We start from the raw sequence: 22,479 nt of genomic DNA on the forward strand, positions 1-22,479 counted from the left end.
ATCACGTGACATGTAGGAAACATCAGGCATTAGGGTCGAGATGGACTTGAACTCCAGTTCCTCCCTTGATACACCTCCCTTGGGCTGTAGTATAGGGTACTTTTGGAGCCCCACTCACCATTATTGCTTGTTTGGAACCTGCATCACTATGGCATAGCAAGTATGTTCGTAATCTAGGAGCCATATGGGCAAGACCAATCACAGGGGTTCTTTTGAACCTAATGTTTGCCTGCCCTCCCTCCCAGCCACATAACCATTCGGTAGGGATGTATGGACCGTGTAAAATCCATCTGTGTTTCGTGGATTGTCAGGCGCCTTTTGTTCCATCGTCCGCTCACAGACAGATGCAGATTTCCCCCCCCCGCATCATGCAGAAGAATACGCAAGTAATTACATAAGAGATTTTGTCAGAATTTACATAATTACCTTAGTACGTAACATTTAGTGTATTGTCTCCCATTCCATTCAACTTTTCCTCAGCAGAAACTTGAGTATTTTCCTACAAATAAAGATGCATAAATTTTGGGAAAGTAAAAAACAAAAGCAAAAACAAAATCCGAAAGTCCCCGGACTCTGTGCGGCCTGAAGGGGTCGCTCTGCAGTGGATTGCACAGGTTGGATTCTTAAAAATTGTGAGTGGCTGGGTGACCAGTCAGATGGGCGATTAATAAATTTAATAAATAAATAAATAAAAATTGAAGCTCATTTTAGTCCATCTCAAATTTCTCCAGCTTCCCTACCATTCGGTTGGAAGAACCCATGGGATTGGCCCACCTAGAGAGGTTGAATGCCTGGAAACAATGCCTGGGAAAATTCAGGTGGGAAAAAAAGCAGATTTCCCCCCAGGATGATTTCCGTTTTTCTGAAAAATTGGAAAAACAAACATTTTAGATGATTTTCTTTTAGAAAATTCAGTTTTTCCTGTTTTCCTTTTAGAAAACACTATGGAGGGGACTAAGTTTAGAATATATAATAACTTTTAGTTTACTCTACAGTTGATGGTTTCTTCTGTTTTCTGCTTTACGTGCTTCTCATGAACCAGCAAAAACTAAGAGATGCTAAATTAAGGAATCTAGCTTGTAGCTCCGTTTGTAACACAGTAAATTCAATTAGTAGATGTGTAATTATTGTCTGAATAAACAATATAATATAGTTATATAATACACTTTATTATATGATAACTACTTACATAATAAACTATACTTCTAAATTGGGTATACCAAACTTGATAATTTTATGGACAAACCAAGTTATACATGATACATGATATGTTACTAAATCAGGGGTGTAAAACTTCAGGCCCAGGGATCAAATCTGGGGGTCTCAGGCTGCCCCCCCCAGATTTGCCAGATGGTTCAGGAGGATTTAAATTAGCATCTTTGTGTTAGCTCAGGAGCTGCCAGAAGATGGAGTGATGATGGGCTACCAGTTTACTTGGCCATGACAACAAACATAAAAGGATTAGACCAGGGGTGCAGCACCCCCGGCTCAGAAGCCAAATCCGGCCCTCCGGGGGTCCTCAGAATGCCATGCTTCCTCCTCCTGGCCCCACTGCCTTTCCCCCAGCTGCCAATCATTTGGTGGTTTACTGGCTTCTGTGCAATTTCCCCCCATTCTGAAAAGTTGAAATGCTTCTCCTAAGGCTTCGTTACTGGCAGGAAGAGCTGTAAGTGAAAAGATGCTGCTTGTTTGGCCGTGCCCCATTTTGGCTTTGTCCCCACCCGCTACTGAGGTACAGTCAGGGCCAGGAATATTGGAACAAAGATAACTGTTTTGGCAGTTGGCCGCTGTACACCTCCACATTGAAGTTGAAAGGAAACACACCCAGATGGGAGCGAAGTCAGGACTTCCAGCTGTAATTCAAGGGGTTTGACAAACATGGGGCACTAACCGTTCAGGAAGGACAGCCGGTGGCATACACACACACCCATCGTTGGTGGCTCATAAGTAATGGAAGGAATGGCTGACAAGCAGCTGTATGGCCAGGTGTGGCCTGTTTCCTGGGTACCCCATGACCAATCAAGCAGATAAAAGGCCTGGAGGTGGTTCTGAGTGTCACATTTGCATTTGGTAGCTGTTCACTGGAACTCCCAACATGAGGTCCAAAGAGGCGTCCATGCGAGTGAAGGAGGCCATCATTAGGCTGAAGAAACAACATCAGGCTGGTATACCAACTATGCCCTTATCTGGATAGAGATAGCCTAGCTAGAGTTATCCATGCTCTGATAACTTCTCGTCTGGATTACTGCAATGTGTTATACATGGGGCTGCCTTTGAAAACTGTCCGGAAACTTCAGCTGGTCCAAAATAGGGCAGCAAGATGGTTAACAGGGACTGGCCCGCGAGCTCATATTACGCCAGTACTTTTACAGCTGCACTGGCTGCCAGTCCATTTCCGGGCCCAATTCAAAGTGCTGGTGTTAACATTCAAAGCCCTTAACGGCTTGGGGCCAGGTTACCTGAAGGATCGCCTCCTCCCATATGTGCCTGCCCAGACCTTAAGATCATCGTCAGTGGCCCTTCTCCGTGAGCCCCTGCCAAAGGAAGTGAGGCAGGTGGCTACTAGGAGGAGGGCTTTTTCTGCTGTGGCACCCCGGCTCTGGAATGAGCTCTCTAGTGAGGTTCACCTACATTGTATTCCTTTCGGCGCCAGGTGAAGACCTTTTTATTTTCCCAGGCATTTTAGCATTTTAGCTTTCTAAATTTTTAGCTTTGTTGTTTTAAATCTGTATTTTAAACTCCTGCACTGCTGCTAGGTTTTATTGTGGTTGTATTGTTATATTGTGGTTTTAATGTTCTATATATTTTAAATTGTTTTATTGTGTGTTGTTTGGTTTTAATTTTTGTGAACCGCCCAGAGAGCTTCGGCTATTGGGCAGTATAGAAATGAAGAAAATAAATAAATAAATAAACCCATCAGAGAGAGTGCAAAAACAGTGGGAGTGGCCAACACAACAGTTTGGAACATCCTGAAAAAGAAGGAATTAACTGGCAAGCTCAGCAACGGCAAAAGGCCTGGAAGACCATGGAAGACAACTAAAGTGGATAACCACAGAATTCTGCTCATGGTGAAGAGGAACCCTTTCACAACATCTAGCCAGGTCAAGAATGCTCTTGAGGAGGTAGGCATGTCATTGTCAACATCTACAGTCAAGAGACGGCTTTATGAATGTAAATACAGAGGCTTCACAACAAGGTGCAAACCACAGATAACGCTCAAGAACAGAAAGGCCAGATTAGCCTTTGCCAGCAAACACCTAAAAAAGCCTGCCCAGGTCTGGAATAAGATTCTTTGGACTGATGAAACCAAGATTAACTTGTACCAGAATAATGGGAAGAGAAAAGTATGGAGAAGGAACGGAATAGCTCATGATCCAAAGCATAATACATCATCTGTCAAATGTCGTGGAGGCAGTGTTATGGCTTGGGCATGTATGGCTGCCAATGGAACCGGGTCACTGGTGTTTATGGATGACCTGACTGCTGATAAAAGCAGCAGGATGAATTCTGAAGCGTATAGGGCTATACTTTCTGCTCAGATGCAGCCGCATGCTGCCAAACTGATAGGATGCCGCTTCATATTGCAGATGGATAATGACCCAAAACATACAGCAAAAGCTACCCAAGAGTTTCTGAAGGCAAAGAAGTGGGATGTTCTTCAATGGCCAAGTCAGTCACCTGATCTCCACCCAATAGAGCATGCTTTTCGCTTCCTGAAGACAAGACTGAAGGCAGAAAGACCCACAAACAAGCAGCAGCTGAAGGCAGCTGCAGTGAAGGCCTGGCAAAGCATCTCGAGGGAGGAAACTCAGCATTTGGTCATGTCCATGGGTTCCAGACTTCAGGCAGTCAGTGACTGCAAAGGATTTTCATCCCGGTATTAACGGCGATCCTTAAGTTTGAGATGATGTTGGCTTGTTCCATTACTTATGAGCCACCAACGATGCGTGTGTGTGTATGCCACTGGCTGTACTTCCTGAATGATTAGTGCCCCACTTTTGTCAAACCCCTTGAATTACAGCTGAAAGTCCTGACTTCGCTCCCATCTGGGTGTGTTTCCTTTCAACTTCAATGTGGAGGTGTACAGCGGCCAACTGCCAAAACAGTTATCCTTGTTCCAATATTCCTGGCCCTGACTGTATGTCCCCCCTGAGAGCTTCTCTGAAATTGAGTTCAGCCTCCGGCTGAAAGGGGGTTAACGCCCCTGTCCTAAAGTACCAAAGTGACTTTAGATCTGTAAAGGATGCTAACAAAATCCTGTGAAGTTTATTGGTGGGAGATTCAGGACAGATACAAGGAAGTACTTCTTCACACAGCGCATAGTTAAACTATGGAACTCGCCACCACAGGATGTACTGATGGCCACCAATTTGGATGGCTTTAAAAGGGGGTTGGACAAATTCCTGGAGCAAAAGGTACTTAATAGCTACTAGTCTTGATGGCTATGTGCTACCTCCAGTACCAGAGGCCTACATACACCAGTTGCTCGGGAACATGGGTGGGATGGTGCTGTTGTGTTCATGCCCTGCTTGTGGGTTCCTGGTTGGCAGCTGATTGGCCAGTGTGTGAACAGAACGCTGGACTAGATGGACCCTTGGTCTGATCCAGCATGGCTCTTCTTATGTTCTCATGTTATTAAAATAAGTATTACATATGTTTCAGTTTTCTGTAAAATGTTGGTGGGTTTTCCAGGAAAAAAAATGGGAGAAAAAAACTGCTCTCTTTCTCTCCACCGCTCCCATGGCTTCAGAATTTCTGGAAATATTTCATCTCTGGGTACCAGCCATGTGATTTTTGCTTGCTTACTGCAGCACTGTGGGGTCACGTCACAGGAAACAGCTTCGTGTCAGTACTAACTGTGATTGGGGGCTAAAGACAATTGTGTATCATAGTAAATGGGAATGCTGTTTATATAGGCTTACGTGATGAGGAAGTGAATTTTAGAACTGGATAGCGAACTGAATTTCATCTCGTATTTCATTATGCACTGTTGTGTAATTCATTTTTTCCTCTAATTAACTAGTTGGCTTTTCCTTTTTGCGAAACCTGACTCCTTTTCAGCTTAATAGAAAGTTAATGAAACTGTTCGTCAGGAGCGCGTGTCTCAAAAACGAACAATAGAAGTGCTTCTTCTCGCGCTCAGTTGGTTATAGATGACAAAAAAAATCCTTATTGCTCTTATGCCTGTTTACACAGTGTAACTGACGGGATTAAAAACCCTGATTAGGAACATTTTAGTATGCATCAATAGCTTCTGTTGTTTGTACTGAACAAATGAAAGGATCGTATTAAACTGAGCTTTGCCAAAGTTGTAGGTTATACATTTTTAAGGAGAAATTTGACAGTTGGTCTGTCCTGCATGATACACAGATGAACCCGAAAAGTCCTGCCCTGTTAACTTGCAGTGTTGTAACTAGCCACTTCTAAACCTGAGGATGCTCCCTCACCCCACCTTTTAACATGCACCAGAAGCTACCTCTACACAGATCCAAAAGGATCATCTGGGAGCAAGAGATGAAAGATCTGGGGCCAAGTTATACTGGGAGTTACCCCTAACCTCTGCAGGGGGTGATTTGTAATGTCTGGAACCAGTTTAAGGGTAATGCTGTGAAAATTCCAAGTGCTCACTTCTCAGATAGACTGTCCCTGTTCAGAAGGTGCTGTAGGTTTTTTGTTTTTAAATCCCAGCAGGCTACTGCTGACCAGTGTCTCTGATTTTCTTCTCATCAGGAGCACCAGGTGCTGCAGTTACAGGGCCGATGAAAACTTGCGGCAGTGCCACTCTGCCTGCTCCGCTACCTCCTCTAAACCTCAGAGCAAGCTGCTGTCTGGTTCTTTGTTTGCCATCTTGTAACCATGCTGAAAAGAAAACATCATAGTAGCACTGGAACAACTGTCTATATATTGCATGCCATTTGCCTGGCTTGTATCCCTCTCTGGGTTGCAGTGAAGGCAGGTGCCCCTGTTTTCCAGCCCATGTTTCTTATTGGAAGCATTTAAGTTCTCTCACACTTTCTCCATCTCTACAAAAAAGAAATGGCTGTGGTGGGTGGGAGATGTAGATGTGCCCACCTCCTACTCCTTCTGCAAAATGGCCTAAAGCTGGAGTTAGTGGCCAGTGGGGGTTGCCACCTGTACCATGTTGAGACCTGGTTTTAGCTCTTGTGTTGTTTTTGGTATGATTGTGTGTCATTGGTCGCCACTGTTAACTTTTTATGAAACAAACCTTGGTGGCCCGTTCGGTAGGGATGCAAGAGAGGGCCTTCTTGGTGGCTCCTCCAAGGCTCTGGAACTCCTCTTGGCTCTCTTCTTCCGGCCAGCAAAGTTAGTTCTCTTCAAGCAGGCCTTTGGCATGTAAGCTAGTCTGTTGCTGAAGCAGGTTGCTGTTTTTATTTTTTTATTGTTGTGTTTTTAATCTATTTGTTTTTATGATTGTTTTAGTTTATTTTAATCTGGTTTTATTACCGTTAGCTGCCTTGAGCCCCTTTTTGGTGTGTGTGTGTGTGTGTGTGTGTATATATGTAAAAGTGAGGTTATAAATCTGATGAGGATGAGGATGTTGGTGCCATAGTGAGCATAGAGTTGGACTTAGACTAAGGACACAGAGGATAGGAAGAGTCTCTGTAATGTTTCAGGGTTTTTTAACTTGGCCTGACTCCATGTTTTATGGTCATTTTAGTGTACCAGAAGTGGGACCAATTCCAACCCCAGGTTTTCCTTATTGTTCAGTCTTTCTACACTAGCCTTCCCCAACCTGGTGCCCTCCAGCTGCTCTGTACTTCAACTCCGAGCAGCCCCAGCCAACATGGCCAATGGCCAGGAATCCTAGGTGGGTACCAGATTGGGAAGTCTGTTCTACAGCCCAGGGCACACCTGATCTGGCTACCATGAAAGATCCTGTTCAACTAGTATTTCTGGCACAGAGAAAGTAGAATTGTGCTAATAAAACAAGACTTTGTCTGTCTCTGGCTGCTTCGCTACATCGTCCTGCGTCCACTGAGTATTGTGCAGCCTTGAGTTATTTCTGTTCTGAGTGCAGCAGTCCCTTCTCCAGCCTGCAAAGGCTGGTTGCATAAAGGCCAGATTAATAATTGGCCAGAGCAAAAGCAAAGACATCTGTGTGTTTGCATAAGAGTGCTCTGTGTGGGTTGGGTCCTAATGCCCAATGCCTGGAATCCATCCCGTGGGTCTGACATGTGCATGACAGCACGGGTACATGTAAGTGAAGCAAGAGAGCAATTGTGGTGTTTCCAATACATGCAAAAGACATAGGCAGCAGCGTCGGTCCATTTAGGGAAAAACAAATCCAGGAGCCACGGTAGGATAATTCCTTTATTAGGGCCAACCAAAATAGCAAGCAAACATTCAAGTCTCTCCAGAACTATTTGTCAGGCTGGGTGTTAGGCAAAATGGCAGTTGGTGCAGGGGTGGGGGAGAGAGAAAATGTACAGTTGGTCACAGTCCTAATATTTCAGCATCCCAAGAATATGTTTTATACCTAGCAGAGACAATCAGTAATTGCATTTTCAAAGGGAACATCCTGGAATAAAGCAGCTACGACTGTTCTCTCATTGAAAATACAAAGGGTCGCAGTTACTTATATCTGTCTCTGCCACTGATCAGAACGTATAAGCTGCTTTATAAAGGAGAGAGCAGAAGGAAAATGTTACGATCAGCAAGAGAGGCCCTTTTCATTTGCCCACTTGTGAGAGCAGTTGTGAGAGCAGGTGGGTGACCATGCTCCATCTTTGCAGGCTTTTAAGAAGGCCTTGAAAACATACTATTTTACTCTTGCCTTCTCCTGGTAGGATTGCTGTTATTGCCAGTTTTGTTATTTTCGTTATTGCTTTTTTGTGTTTATGTTTTATCGCTTTTAATATGTGTTTCATTATTGTGAGTTGCCCAGGGAGGGCTTCTGCCCCGAAAGGTGGCCAATAATTTTGTTTTTGTTTTTAAGGAAAACCAATAATTTTAGGATGCCATTTGTTACTTTTTTTTTTTAAAGAGGCCTGGCTTATGTAGCTTGTACCAGTAGCCCGTTGCAGAGACATTTAAACAGGTGAAACGTTTCCTAGCATGGAGATGGAGGTGATGAAAAAAAGCTTCAGGTCACTCTTCCCCAGCCTGGTGCCCCACAGATGTATCAGATGGTAACTCCCATCACCCCCAAGGATGGCCCTGTTGTTAATGGGAGTTGTAGTCTGACATATCTGAAGGATGCTGGGTTGTGGGGGATTGCTACAGGTGGTTAATTTTAGGCTGCTCTTTAAAGGCAAGGAAGAAGAAGGACCTGGTGTGGGGGGAGAAAGGCTACTCCCCAACATCAGTAAAATGCATTATGCTGCGTTTTGTACTCTGCAGCGCATGCTCTCATTCCGGGGCACAGCAGCAATGTGTTCAGTGCCTGGTCTTGTTCCGTGCCAGGGCAGGTTCCAGGATTTTTTTTTCTTTTCCCGGGGGCTGCTGGAGTGCTGGCACACCCAGCTTGGTGGAAGGAGTGGTTTCTGTTGCTCAATTCCCAGCCCTCAAGTTGATCTGGGAGTGGCGCTGAGGAGACACTCCAGTCTCCTGCATGCAGCTGGCCAGTGGTGGATGTGACGATATGCTTGGGAAAGGTAAGCAAGGAGGGTGAAGAAGGAACTTGGGTGTGGGAGGAAGGTTTACCTGGACCGTTGATGCAGAGGAAAGGAAAAAGCTTCAGGGGAGGTTTTAGGTTTCTTGAGCATAATTCATGGTCAGCAAAAAGTCAGTGGAAGGGCTGATTTAAAACTTCTGCTAGCATTAGGATCCCTTCCCCTTAAGCTGTAATTAGTCAAGATGAGGGTTGTATCTAAGCCACACACAATCTAACCACCGTGTGTGTGTGTTTCTTGTGCTTTGTGGTTTCTAGCCAGATGTCATTCAATTCCCTCCCAATACAACAATTAGAACTTCATCCTATAGTTTTGAAATTAAGAATATATTTTCTCTGGCCTAACCCTGCCTGGCTTTACTGCAGTCCTCCAGTACAAAAAAATCTGTTTGCTCGCTAACAAATGTTGGGGGGCGTGGTTGGTGGGGCTCTCCAAAAGCCCCCCACCCCGAAACAACTTGCTCATTGTTCATAAATAAATATAGGTAAATATATTCACTGACCTGGACGGTTCTCCATTCTAAATTGCTTGCTCCATAAGTACCAGCAGGATCATGTTGACATTCTGGGGATGATTTTTTTAAAATATAAGTTACGTGTAACTGGGACATTTGTTCAAAATGGCTTAATATGTATGCAACCTACATGGTTTCTTTCTTACCTTTAAAAATATATATCTTGTGTTGATTTGCATTCTTGCCCATGGTTAGATGTTCCATAGACGTGCTCTGCAAATTCCTTTAGAGAGGTGAAGGGGCCATTTCACATGCTACAGCAAGGAACAGCGGTCGGGTATAAGAGGGTGGGTTCAGGGGAAGGAGGTGTAGCCTTCTGGGGAACCACTGAGGGCCAAATTGGGACCCCAAGACAGCTGGATTTGGCCCCTGGACCTGGGGTTGTACACCCCTGCATTTCACAGAGGCAAACCAGAGTCTGCTACGATGAGTGCATGCACAATGGAGCTGGGGTGCAAATGTTGAGGTAAAACAAATCCCAACTTCAAGTATAAGCTGATGGGAGCTGAGCTAGCAGTAAGTGGCCAAGAAAGAGATCTTGCAGTTGTGGTGGACAGCTCGATGAAAATGTCAAGCCAGTGTGAAAAACGCAAATTCCATGTTAGGCATAATTAGAAAAGGAATTGAAAATAAAACTGCCAAGATCATATTGCCCTTAATCAAAAATATGGTGCGACCACACTTAGAATACTGTGAACAGTTCTGATCATAGCACCTAAAAACTGATAGTGTAGAGTTGGAAAAAATGTAGAAAAGAGTAACTAAGGGCGGAGGGAAGGTTACAGCATTTCGGGCTGTTAAGCTTAGAAAAAAGGCAAGTATGGGGAGAACATGATCGAGGTATACAAAATTATACATGGTGTGGAGAAAATAAAAAGGGAGATATCTCTCTCTCTCATAATACTAGAACCCAGCGCCATCCCATGAAGCTGATTGGTGAGAGATTCAGGACCAAAGAAAGGAAGTACTTCTTCACACAGTGCAGAGTTAAAACTATGTAATTTACTTCCACAAGATGTAGGGATGGCCACTAATTTGAATGGCTTTAAAAGGGATTAGACAAATTCATGGAGGGTAAGGTTATCAATGGCTATTGGTCCTGATGGCTAGTATCAGAGGCAATATGCCTATGTATACCAGTTGCTGGGGAACATGGGCAGGATGGTGCTGTTGCACTAATGTCCTGCTTGTGGGTTTTCCATGGGCAGCTGGTTGGCCACTGTGTGAACAGAATGCTGGACTAGATGGACCCTTGGTCTGATCCAGCATGGCTCTTCCTATGTTCTTATGGGTGGCCAGACTTCAGACTTGCAGGATCTACTTTGTTTTTGTACTAGAACCCCAAGATCTAACTGCAGCTTGGTGTAAAATATAGAATTCTGAGACCAGGAATTTGTTTTTACTAGAAATGAACAGAGCCTACAGCTGTTCCACACAAAAAGCCATTTCACACACTTGAAGTGTTCACACACTTTATTTAGTGTGGGAGGGGAGTCAGTTTGTGGCTGCCCTTTCTAAACAACTTGGAATCGGAAATCCTTGCTGATCTACTGTGGGTCACCCAGAGATCTACCTTCTACCCACCCCTGCAGTAAGCTTCCTGACAAGTGTACCTGTGTGACAGACATGTTTGTTTGCATTTATGATTTATCTTTTTTGGTGTACACCAAACATTGCAAAGTATAAACTGGCCAGACAAAGCTTAGTTTTACTTGTTCAAAGTATAAATAAAGAAAATGAAAAATAAATAAATAGATGAATAGTATTGGTCTCTTGAAGACTAGATATAGTGTTCCTATTTCATATGAATTATGGAACTATTGTGGTTCTGTTAGTGTGCTTTTTTAAATTGAATGAAAATCCATGCTTTGTATAGTTAAGGTTGCAAAGGAATTTTCTTTCTCCATTAGGCATTGGTTTGTGTGTGTGTTTGTGTGTTTGTGTGTGTTCGTGTGTGTGTGGGACTACTGGATTTGGATCAGAATGAGAACATTTTGGCTTGCATCACTGCTTCTGTAGGCACAATATTTGCTATTAACAGGACCTCACAACCTCAAGATTACAGTAGGAGTCAGAAGTAGAAACTGTGTTTTCGTGGGTATGTGACTGTACAATAAACTTTGAGTAGAAACTGTGGGTGAAGGGAAACTGATGCAGGCAGAGAAAATACGGAATTTTAGTTGTGATGGAGGTTGGCCTTCTCAGCTATGGATGAAAATTTCTGTGTGGTGGATCCTGATGGCACTCATCAGCACATGTTATTTAAATTATTAAAGCTGCAGAAAGTTAACCTTTCCATGGGATTAAAGTTATTGAGAGAGGTTGGCAAGGTTTATTTTGGATAATGTTCTTGAAGGCTTTGGCCTTTTCAGAACGATCACTCAAAAGTAGTTGTCTGTGTAGCTAAAATGGAAATGTGTCAGGTTTTAATTTTGCTAGAACAGCTTCCTAAGAACTGATACTGCCTTATTTGCTTTAGTTGCTGGTAGGGATGGATGGACTTGCCTCCGTCCGGGGTGCAGGGGAGCTCAATGAGGAAGAGAGGGCTTGTGAGGAGGAGAGGGCTAGAGCGTTTGGGGCTCCAAAGCCCCTCCTCCCCCCGCCAACTGTCAAGGGCTTCCTTGACAGCCGGAAGAGGCAGAAGGAGTCTTTGGCACCACTCCCAGCCACTCTCTGAGCTCCAGGTTGCTTGGTGGATGTGTCTGCTAGCACCCCATGGCTCGATGAGGTGGGGCTGGGTGCAGAGGAGTCTGCTGGCTTCCTGGACCAACCTGAACACTCATGACATCCCTAGTTGCTCGTTTCACATCTTTGCTAGTTTCAGGTCTCCAGCACATAGAACGGCATTGGTATGAAAATGGGGAATGCCCCCATCTTAGGTGCTTAGGGCCTGATCCTATGCATGTTTAGACAGAAAAATGCCCTATAACTCTGGGGCTCAACCCTGACACTGGCAGCATGGCTGGCTGGGGAATGCTGGGAGTTGAGGACTTTTTTCTGTCTAAACATTCTGTAGGATTGTGCTCTTATCGGCAGACACTTCGCACCTTAGAATTACTGTTCTTCCTTTAATATTATGAGAGACAGTGGAACCAGAGAAAACAGAGGGTGAAGATTCTGCGACTTCTATAGCTGCATAGAAGGGGAAATTTGGCAGGTGCAGGTTTTCACCCATCCACGGTGAAGCTGCATCTGTTGGAATATTATCTCACTCACAAAAATGCTAAAGGTATTTTATTTATTTACTTACAATATTTATATTGGCTGATCAGTAACATAGTTATCTGGGTCACTCACAAAGATAAAATACAGTATTAAGGTATCATGAAAACAGTTGCAGCATAAAAGCTTCCAGCAGGGAGAGAGGGAGGGAGAGATCCAAACCCTAATTCACAATATAATTAAAAATACAATCAAAGGGATAAAAATTGAGATTTAGATCACAGATTTAAAAAGCCAGGTCCTTACATGGTGCCAAAAAGATGAGGTACATAAATCCTTCTCATCCTATGTTGTGAAGATTCACTGGATAGAGCCAGCTCTGGGTATTACGTAAGCAGGGGCAGGATTATGGATATTTGCAGGATGGAGTCCTACGGTGGCGTAGTGATGAATTTTGAAGTGCAGACACTCATCATGAAAGTCCCCATATCCACACCTTCTAGGACAGTCCAAAAATGCAAGCAGTGGGGTTCAGCCATATCAACAAACCAATTCTAGCAGTTTTCATCTCCACAAGGAGCAGGGTTTTGCTTGTTGTTTTTTGGTAAAACCAGTGGGTCTTAATTGACCATTCAAGACCATGCCACCCCCGAACACTTTGCATTACAAAAGAGAACAATATATTATTGCTGGGAAAATTCATCCCCCCCCCCCACACACACACAACTGTGAAGATTGCAGCTAAGCTCAGAGGGAACAGGGAAGTCTGACGGGGGTGGAAGTTAATGTCAGCATTCCTGCTAATCTTAAAGTCCTGGTACTTCGACCCTGTGAGGCCCGGCTGCACTACACTACAGAAGTCAGGTCCAAGTGAGTCACGGAGTACAAGTACTTGAAGGGACAATACAGGTGAGTCACAGGTTTGGGTGTTCACAGGACCTAGGTCTGCATAAGTCATGTCCCGCTGACAAGAAGGTGGGGAAAAATGTAAACTGATATCTGAAATGTATCTGCTATATAAATGCACACACACGCCAGAGCTAGGTCGGCAGTTTCATTGAGATTTCTGGCAGCAGAGCAAAAACCCTGTTAAGGGGCCAATGTTCAGGCAGTGAGGTGAACTCCTCTAGGCTTCATCTACCCAAGACCTCCAGGACGATTCCCAAGTACAAAGGAGAGCAAGGCTCCTGCACCATTAATAGTTTGTACACAAGGGGGTGCAGGGAAAGTAAGTTTCATTTTGAACTACTGATGACATATCATAGGAAGATGATGTGCCAGTCTTTTAACCAAAAGAAACCGAGCACTCACACATGCTGTGCTTTTAAATCGGCAGACAGCATATTCCAGAGTAAACTAGAATAGCATAGTGCAGGTGGAGAAACGTCACCAGCAACGTGCACAATAAGTGGTTGGTGGTGAGGTGCTGGTTGTTGGTGTGAGAATAAGAGAAGTGTTACGAGGACACAGTGGTGTTCGGTCAGCCAAAATAGCGGTGGTTCTGTTACCCCAGTAGGAAGAGTCTTTGCCTGTGTCCAGATCCAGGGAACATAGGGTGAGGTGTGGGCAAAGGAACGCAGGACAAAGTGACGATAAAGCATGTTTACTGGCAGAGTTTGAGCCTGCCATTGCTATTAAACTGATGACTTAAGCCAGCCTTTCCCAACTTGGTGCTCCCCAGTTGTGTTGGACTTCAACGTCTACCATAAGCCATGCGGCTGGGGCTTATGGGAGTTGTGGTTTAAGACATCTGGGGGGTGCCAGGTTGGGAAGGCTGACCTAAGCAACGTCGGGGAGGGTTCCGCTCGTGTGCCAGCACCCAGCCACCTTGAGCCAATAGGCTGAAGCAGCTCAGGTGACACTGACGGGGTTTGCAGGATCACAGCGGAAAATGAGCTACGGTGGCTTATTTTCCCTCCCCGTGCGTGCTACTCGTGACCCTCCTAATTAGGATAATTACCCTCGCCAGGTGCAAGTTGTTGTGATATCTGAACATGGCAAGGGTGGGTGGCTGGGTGGTTTATAAACCACCCAGCAACCCTGGAACAAGCCATGGCTTTCAGGGTGGTTTGTAAACCGTCACAGCCGCCCACCTTCGCCAGGTTTGGATGTCACGACAAGCCATGCCCAGCAAGGGTAATTATGCTAATGAGGTGGCTCGTGACCAGCATGCACGGGGCGTATTTTCCCTCTGTGATTGTGTGAATGTGCCCGTTTCCTGGCCCCTATGCAAACCTCTTGATCAGGTGAGCTTGCTAGTCTTAAGTAGCTAGAAGACCTGTTTAGAACACAGCAAGCTGCCTTATCCTGAGTCAGACCCTGTGCCGATGTAGTCCAGTATTGTCAGTAATTACTGGCAGTGGCCCTCTAGGGTTTCAGGCCTTACGTGGAGATACTGGGGATTGAATCCTGGAACCTTCTGCATGCAAAGCAGGGTCTCTACCACTGAGCTATGGCTCCTCCCCAAGCTACAGCCCCTGTTCATGTTATGCAACAGCAGCCACTCCCAACTTGGTGCTCTCCAGAGATTTTGGATGATGACTGCCATCAGCCCTGGCCAGCATGGCCAGGGATAATGAGAGTTGTAGTCCAGAACATCTGGAAGATGCCAGCTTGGGGCAGGCCAAACTACAGATTGCCTTTGCTCCTGCTTTGTGTCACCTTGGGCTTGACTGCATGGGAGCCAATTACAGACTAGCACCTATTAATGGCTGGATAAGAGCAGATCCAAGGATCATAGATATCAATTACCAGTGCCCTATCATACATGATGCCTTGAAAAGAGTAATTAAAGTAATTGCAGAAATAACTGGGTTGTCGTCACCATTTGATCTGACTATTTATGTTGATTGGTTGCCTGAAGTAATTGGGTTTTAAAAACTCTGAGTAAGCTCAATTTTAATTGTTTACCTTCTGAAAAAAAAATGGTGGCACCAAGGTGGAAGGAACACTTTGCTGAGAAGGAAGATTGATAACACAGGCAGCTCAAGATCTTAGGTGCCATTAAAGGGTAGACAATTTAATTTAGTGTTCCGACGGTTGTCGGGGAGGATATGGATTTTCTGCCTCACGGGGCTAGCTCAAGATATTTTGGCGACTGAATGTGGTATATTTGTACTCTTATGGAGGATATTCAAGCCTTATTTCTTTGTATTTGAAATACTATTTTGTTTTGGTTTTGCATGGAGCTGATCTGATTGATTGTGTGTGTGTGTGTGTGTGTGTGTGTGTGTAGAAGATATGAACACAGGAAATTGTCTTATAATGAAACAGACTGTTGGTCCATCTAGCCTAATATTGGCCACATTTGCATGTCGCTTTAAGCGAAAAATTATGGCTTAATAAACAAGGATGTGAATGAGCAGTGTTCTGATGTATATCATCTGCTTGTCTCCCCACCCCTACCCCTTGGTGCAAGTGAGTAAACTAACTGGGAAGAGATAGCTTCGCATGGTATCCAAACCCTGGCTTGAGTCTCACTGATGATTCTGGCTTGTTTGGGCACACTAAACCACAATCCTGGGTTTGGACATCATGAGAAGCTACTTCCTTCCTGGTTAGTTTATCTGCTCACATGAAGGGAGGGCAAAGCGGGAGTGAATGGGCTGTGTGCAACAGCCTGCTACTCATTCACAACCTGGTTCACTAAGCCACAATGTTTGGCTTAAAAGTGATGTGTGAATACGGCTGGTTGAGATCTTTCCAAGCCCTTCTAGATGTGATACTTGAATGGGAGATAGTCACATTTGAACTTGGGATCTTGTGCGTCCAAAGCACATGCTCTTATCACTGAACTTTGGGTCTTCCCATATATATATTTAAGAAAATGTTTCGGCAGAAAAGAGTGACAAGGTTATGGGAAGCCACCTTATATTAAGTCAGGCTATTAGTTCATCTAGCTCAGTATTGTCTATTCTGATTGTCAGAGGATGTCTAGGGTCTCAAGTAGAATTCTTTTCCCCATCACCTGCTACCTAATTTTGATTTAAACTGGAGATGCCAGGGACTGAATATGTGACCATCACTATCTGAATGGTGGAGACTACCTCTGTCTGAACTTTCTGAACCTGAACCTTCTGGTACCGATGGTGGTCCTCAAATACTGTTCCTTGACAAGTCACTGTTCCTTGAATTGTTGTCTTTGTGACCTAGCATATTCTGTTGATGTAGCACCATAATTCAGAACATGAGCTGTCAAGCTGGGAAGTCACTGATTCACATCTCAGTTCGACAGTGGAACTTACTGGGTGCCCTGAGACAACCTGCTGTATCTCAGACTTGGTTGGCCCCTCCAAGTATGAAAATAGTATTGTTCTATCTTGCAAGGTTGTTGATCTGGCTATTTTATATTGAATGGCTATCTGAACAAATCTGAATAAATAAAAAAGAAATCTGAATAAGCTATTTTTCTTTGCCAGTATTAGTGGCACAGGACTTGAAAAGCAAAAGGGAACACTTTGCCGGAGAAGAAGATTGAACACACAGGCAGCTGCAGATATCAGAGTGGGGGATGATTAAAAGGTTGAAAATTTGGTATTTGGAGGCATGCTGCTAATGAACATGGAGGTTCCATTAAATTTAATGGAGCTATTATTAACATCTATTACTGCCATTATAAATGATTATCTTCCAACTTTGATGGTATAAGTTCACATCTAAGCCAAGAGACTCCACTAATTTTTCTGTCTTCTAGTGTTTCAGGAGTTCTGCTCTCTGGGTGAGCATGCTGCCATACCTGCCCATTGTTTCCATCCTTCATAGACAGGGAGCAGTTGGGGAGGGAGAAAGGGGAGAGAGCTCTTTCCAGTGTTAAACAAACGCTCCTCATGAGGCTTTTGTGAATCGAAAGCAACAGATTGCTTGGGAGGCTTTATCCGCGTGCTGCGCTTACTGCGTTCCTTAGGCAGCAATACATGTCAGTTCTGCCTCTTCTGTAGGCACTTTGCGTGTACAGGTGATCCAATTAAGGAAATTGCTGACTACGTGTCAGCTTCATCTTGCCAGAAACAAAACCTCAATTGATGCCCCTTGCAAGGTATGAATTAAGCAGCTGCTGTGCGAAGAAGGGATCACAAAATTTTAAGTATCCCTGTGACACAGTTCCCCCCTGCTCCAAGTTCATACATTTTAAATAAAGACTAAGGCAGGATTTCAAGCCTTCTGCCTCCTGGAAACCCATTTCACCAGGCTTCCCCAACCTGGTGCCCTCCAGATGAGTTCAACTACAACTCCCATCATTCCCAGACAGCATGGCCATTGGCAGTAGAGCAACCTCCTAATCATATACCTGTCACTTCCGCACTATATGCTGTTGCATCAAGGAAGAATAAATCATCCTCTTCTGCCGAATTGCTTACAGATTTGGGGATTCCGTATTGTGGAAATGTTTACCAGAGCAGAGCTCACAATGTCAGAATCTGCCATTCTTCCAGAGCTGTGTTTCAGAATGCATGCATTAAAAAGAAGAAATAATACTCTCTTTTTGTGCTGAAGCAGTTATTTCTGAAATGGTTTAGTGGTTTTTTTCCTTTGCTTTATGTTGCACCGGAGCATTTGTGTGTTCCTGACGGAAGAAAAAGTAAGATTAGTTGGGCGGGGGGGTGCATAAAAGCATTTATTTGTGCTGGTACTCTCCTTGAAGAAGGAAGAAACATAAACCATTTTCCATCCCTGAAGCAGCAATTTGGGGGATTAAAAAGTGTTGCCCAGCCATGCTAGTGTGCTCCTGCAGGAAGAAGAAAAAATTAAAGGCTATTGGCACCCCCCCCCCCCAGTTTTTATTTGTTATTTGTTATTGGGAGATTTACCATTGTATGCTGTGCTGTGGTGCTGGTTTGCTCTTACGGAAAGGTCTCAAAATTAATTTCTTCAGGGGAAGCTTTTTATTTTTCATAGTTATAAATCTCAAAAGGCATAAACACTTTTTTTAATGAGCAAAATCGATGGACAACGTTCTGAAATCCTTGCGGGAAGACAACTGGACTCTTAACACAACTGTGAGTCTACTCATTCCCAGGAAGGATCCTAGGGAAGGAACTACACCAGCAGATTTTGCATATGCCATTTCAGGAAGCTGACATGGGTGCTTTAATAACCATCAGGGTTTCTGCTTGTCCAGGGCAACTGGTTTTTGAAACATGTGATTCCCTGTGTCAAATGTTGCCTGGCGGCCATGTGTTGTGGCCAGACAGGTGCTCGACAGCAGCCATGTTTTTGCAATTCCAGACAATTGCAAAAATGGGAGGGTTGTGGGGCACTTAGCAGGGTGTGCTGTCTGACTGGCGTTCAGCTGTGTGGGTTACAAGTTGTACAGGTCTGTCTTGACCTATTTCAGATGGTGCTCTTTCAAGCTCAGGGAAAGTGTTTTGATGGCTGTGCTGGGTGGGTGGGAGTAGCTGCCCCCACTTGAGAACGAACGAACGAACAATTAACTACCTAACTGATATTTCTGTACACCTGAGGATGGAATAGAGTATTTTCTGGTAGGCATGGAGCTTAGCCCTTTGCAAATGTTGTCCATTGCCCTCAAGTGTACTTTAACAATAGCTGAGGGGGATAAAATGGCATGCCCCTTGCTTTTTCTGGCTACTGGTCCCCAAACAGCTGGCCTGGTTTCCTCCCCCTTCCACCACTTTTGGCCACATTATGGGGTGTGGGAGGCAGAGGTTTCTCTCTCTTTCACACTCTATCCAGGAACTGCTGAGTGCAAACCTGTATTAACAGTTCTTTTGTCACACAATTGTCTCCAGGTTTGGGTTCTTGAGGGCCCTTGGGCAAGACACCCTCAATGGCTCCCTCCCTCAGCGAGTCTTATCTTCTCATAGCCATTATCACCAACTGCTGTTGTTTCTCCTTGTGTCTCTCTCATCATTGCTACCACTTGCTTGCCTGACAGGAAGAGAGCCAGTGAGGGCAGTGGCATCTCCTGCTGCTCCTTCTCACCAGTGCCGTTGTCTGGGCCAGAGTGAGAGACAAGTGAACAAGCAGGTTGCACTCGTGAAAAGGAGAAGCAACTCCATGGAGCTCCTGTCAGTGGGCCCCTGCTGGGGTGTGGGCTCTTGACAGGTTGCCCAGCCATTCCGTGCTTGACACGGGCCCTGTACAGAATTGCACTCACGTGTGAGAAAAGAATGGAATGTTTTTCTCAGTTTAGCCCCTGCTTATTATTATGCTTTGGATTTGAACTTGCAACCACATGACACACACACAAAACCACCAGATGCCCACAGAATTGACAAACATTATGATTCTGTGGAGAAGTTCACACTTCCCTTAGCATACAATGGGCATTATCGGGAGAGATCTTACTGACTCACTAATGGTCTGATTGTTTTGATAAATCTCTGCCATTTCAGAAGGCATACCTCTTCTGACCGCAGAGTTAATGCAATTTATGAAGGAAATTTAAATAGGTCTATTTTCTAAAAATGGAGCACTGCTTGGTAGAGGCCTTGTCTTTCTTGCCCTGTCATCTGTTTCTCCATATTTCCTTTTGTCTTTTTTGAATTCATTTCTTTCAAATAATAATGGAGGTTTCTACAGGGGGAAGGGCCATAGCTCTCTGACAGAGCACCTATGTTGCTTGCAGAAGGTTCCAGGTTTAATCTCTGGTGTCTTCAGGTAGGGCTGGAAAAACTCCTGCCAGAAACCTTGGAGAGCCAGGGGACTAGATGGACCAATGGGCTGACTCTTAGCATTTGCGCTTCTAAACATTTGTGCTTAGAAGATATTTCATATATTCTTTAAAGCATTGTCATGTTTATTCATCATAAAACATAAATGTGGACTTGGCATTAACAAAATTCAGTAAATGCTTCCCATTTTTCTATCAACCTATCACATTTTTTACCTTTTTCCTTTGTTCTTATAAAGCAGGGATGGGCAGACTTCAGGCTTGTGGGATCTACTTTGCTTTTTACTAGAACCCAAAGCTCCACCTATCAGAGGCAGGTGCAAGAGACATACAATTAGAATTAGAGAATTCTGAGCCCAGGAATTTGTTTTGGGTAGCAGAACCAAATGGAGATCACAGCCCTTTCACATCCACTCCTGGTTACCCCAAGTTTTCTTCATGTCAGCAGTAGAATTTAGGGTGTGTGGGAGTCATTTTGTTGTTGCTATTGTTTGAGATCTGAGAGTCAGAAATCCTTGCCAATCTACTGCAAATGTATTGAGCAGGGGGTTGGACTCGATGGTCTTATAGGCCCCTTCCAACCCTACTATTCTATGATTCTATGAAATTGCCCAGAGATGTACCACTAGATCCAGATTTACTTTCTGTGCACCCCTGTTATAAAGAAAGTCAATTTAGCTATAGTTGTGAAGTCTCTCATCTTAACTTCTCTGTCTTTTTTCAAAAGATGTGTGGTGTGTATGTGTGTTTTCTATCCAGTTTTACTTTGATTTTTTGCCCCAACAGACTCCTTAGGCAGCTAAACATAATAATTAAAATACAAACAACAAAAACAGTCTGTAATAACAGCTTCAGAAATGGACAATAAAAACCGAGTGCTATACTCCAAATGCCTGGTGGAATATAGAAAACCTTTAGCCACTTTCCTGAATGTCAACAGCAAACAAGCCCCTCAGACTTCATAATTGTATTGGCCCCAGGAGCGTAGCCAAGTCATTTATAGTGTTAGAGGGGCCTAGAGATCCATAATGCTTGCTTAAGTTCATTATTGGTGCAGTTCCCGGGCTGGTAAGCCTCTGAGCATGTGCAGATGAGTCAAAAGGCAAATAACAGCCTTCTTGGTGCATTCCTTGCTAATGAGGAGAGGCTTTATCTCTGATGTGCCTGGGAAGCAAAGTCTGTTTACAGGTGACTGTACCTGAGAACCAAACACTTCTAGCCTATGCTGGGAATGAATGCTAGGGGTGCTTGCTAGTGCTGTCCTGCCTTATGGCTAACATGTATTGTATAAAACCCATTTGACCCAATGGCTCGTGGTTCAGAGAAGCTGTCTGATCCAACCATTGGGTACGCCTGTGTGCTGTAAGTTACCCAATAAAGTACTTGTAAGTAACCCTTTGAGTCTGATTTATCACTATCTTGGCACCTCTAACCTAAGAGTTCAATGCCCACTGCAGGGGCGATACAGTAAGGCAGTGCGTTCCTGAGGCAAATTGCTGCAGCAAAGAAGGAGAGCCCAGTTAGATGCCATGGCTTGAAATTGGCTTCATAATCCTGGCTTGTTCCAAAGCTGCTAGCCATAGTTTCCTGGTTCAAATGAAATTGGAAACTATAGTTAATGAAAGACTTCCCAGTTTGTTTGCTAGCTCGCACAAAGGGTTGGCTGCATGCCCTCATTTTATTAAGCCGAGATGTGATCATTTGAACCGTCCCATTGTGTGTCTGTGCTGCATCCATGGGGCAGTTTCACACATGGCAGCACTGCTCTCCTGGATGATTGCCTCAAAAAAGTGCCATCACTGAAATCACATCTGTACTCTACTGATGTGATGATCCTGGTTCACAAAAATGACGCAGGCGCAATCACAGTAGCGGCCATGTGTGCTCCAGAGGCTGTTTGCATGGAGGCCATGAGCTTGTAAGAACTGGCCCTGCATGATGTTGCACCAGCCTGTGTTTCGCACATATGACTGCCAAATATTTCCATCCTCTTAGAAATGTCTGCCACAGAGACCGTTTTCTAGTGCAGGGGGTGCAGTTACTCCAGACACAGAACCTGGGCAATCATCAACCAACCAATCATCATCAAAGTTCATAACTTTCGGATAATGCCTGTTAATTGGAACAGGACGTCACACATCATTTAAGTTACATAGCTCTCACTGGTTGGAAGAGCCTGAGTCTGTTTTCCATACCTCCCCCCCACCCACCCCAGTGAGAGACAACGCTGTCTCTCTTCTGAATCCTGCAAATGATCCTGAGCAGGAATGGGCAGGCTTCAGGCTGGCAGGTTGGTTGTAATTAGAAGCATGAGGTCCACCATCTGGAACCAGGTGCAAAATACTGGCTCAGGCAGATGGACAGATGCTAAGAATTAAGGAACAGGTTGCCTCCAAGCCCATGCACATCCCAGGAAGTTGTGATTGGTACCAGAATCAAGCTCACAAGTCCTTTCACACAAAACCCACTCCTGATGTGTCCCCCCCCCATGTCCTTTTTCAGAAACTTTATTTATTATGTGGGTGGGGGACTATAGT

General features: G+C 44.4%; 1 protein-coding gene across 11 annotated transcripts in view; it reads left to right on the forward strand.

Moving 5' to 3' along the window:
* Nucleotides 1–22,479, forward strand: part of NEDD4L (NEDD4 like E3 ubiquitin protein ligase) — a 325,991-nt gene that overhangs the window by 60,799 nt on the left and 242,713 nt on the right. The window contains exon 1 of one of the 11 annotated variants that reach the window (XM_084832984.1): nt 8,373–8,615. The exons of 8 other annotated variants lie outside the window; for them this stretch is intronic. The gene's annotated coding sequence lies outside the window, so the exon portion shown is untranslated. Of the gene's footprint in view, nt 1–8,372; nt 8,616–22,479 lie in introns of those variants that run through there. 2 more of the 11 variants (XM_084832987.1, XM_084832983.1) reach the window with 2 other exon arrangements.

Source organism: Heloderma suspectum, chromosome 2, assembly GCF_057233095.1.
Source record: "Heloderma suspectum isolate Gila_16-S chromosome 2, 16-S_ref, whole genome shotgun sequence".
NCBI lineage: Eukaryota > Metazoa > Chordata > Lepidosauria > Squamata > Helodermatidae > Heloderma > Heloderma suspectum.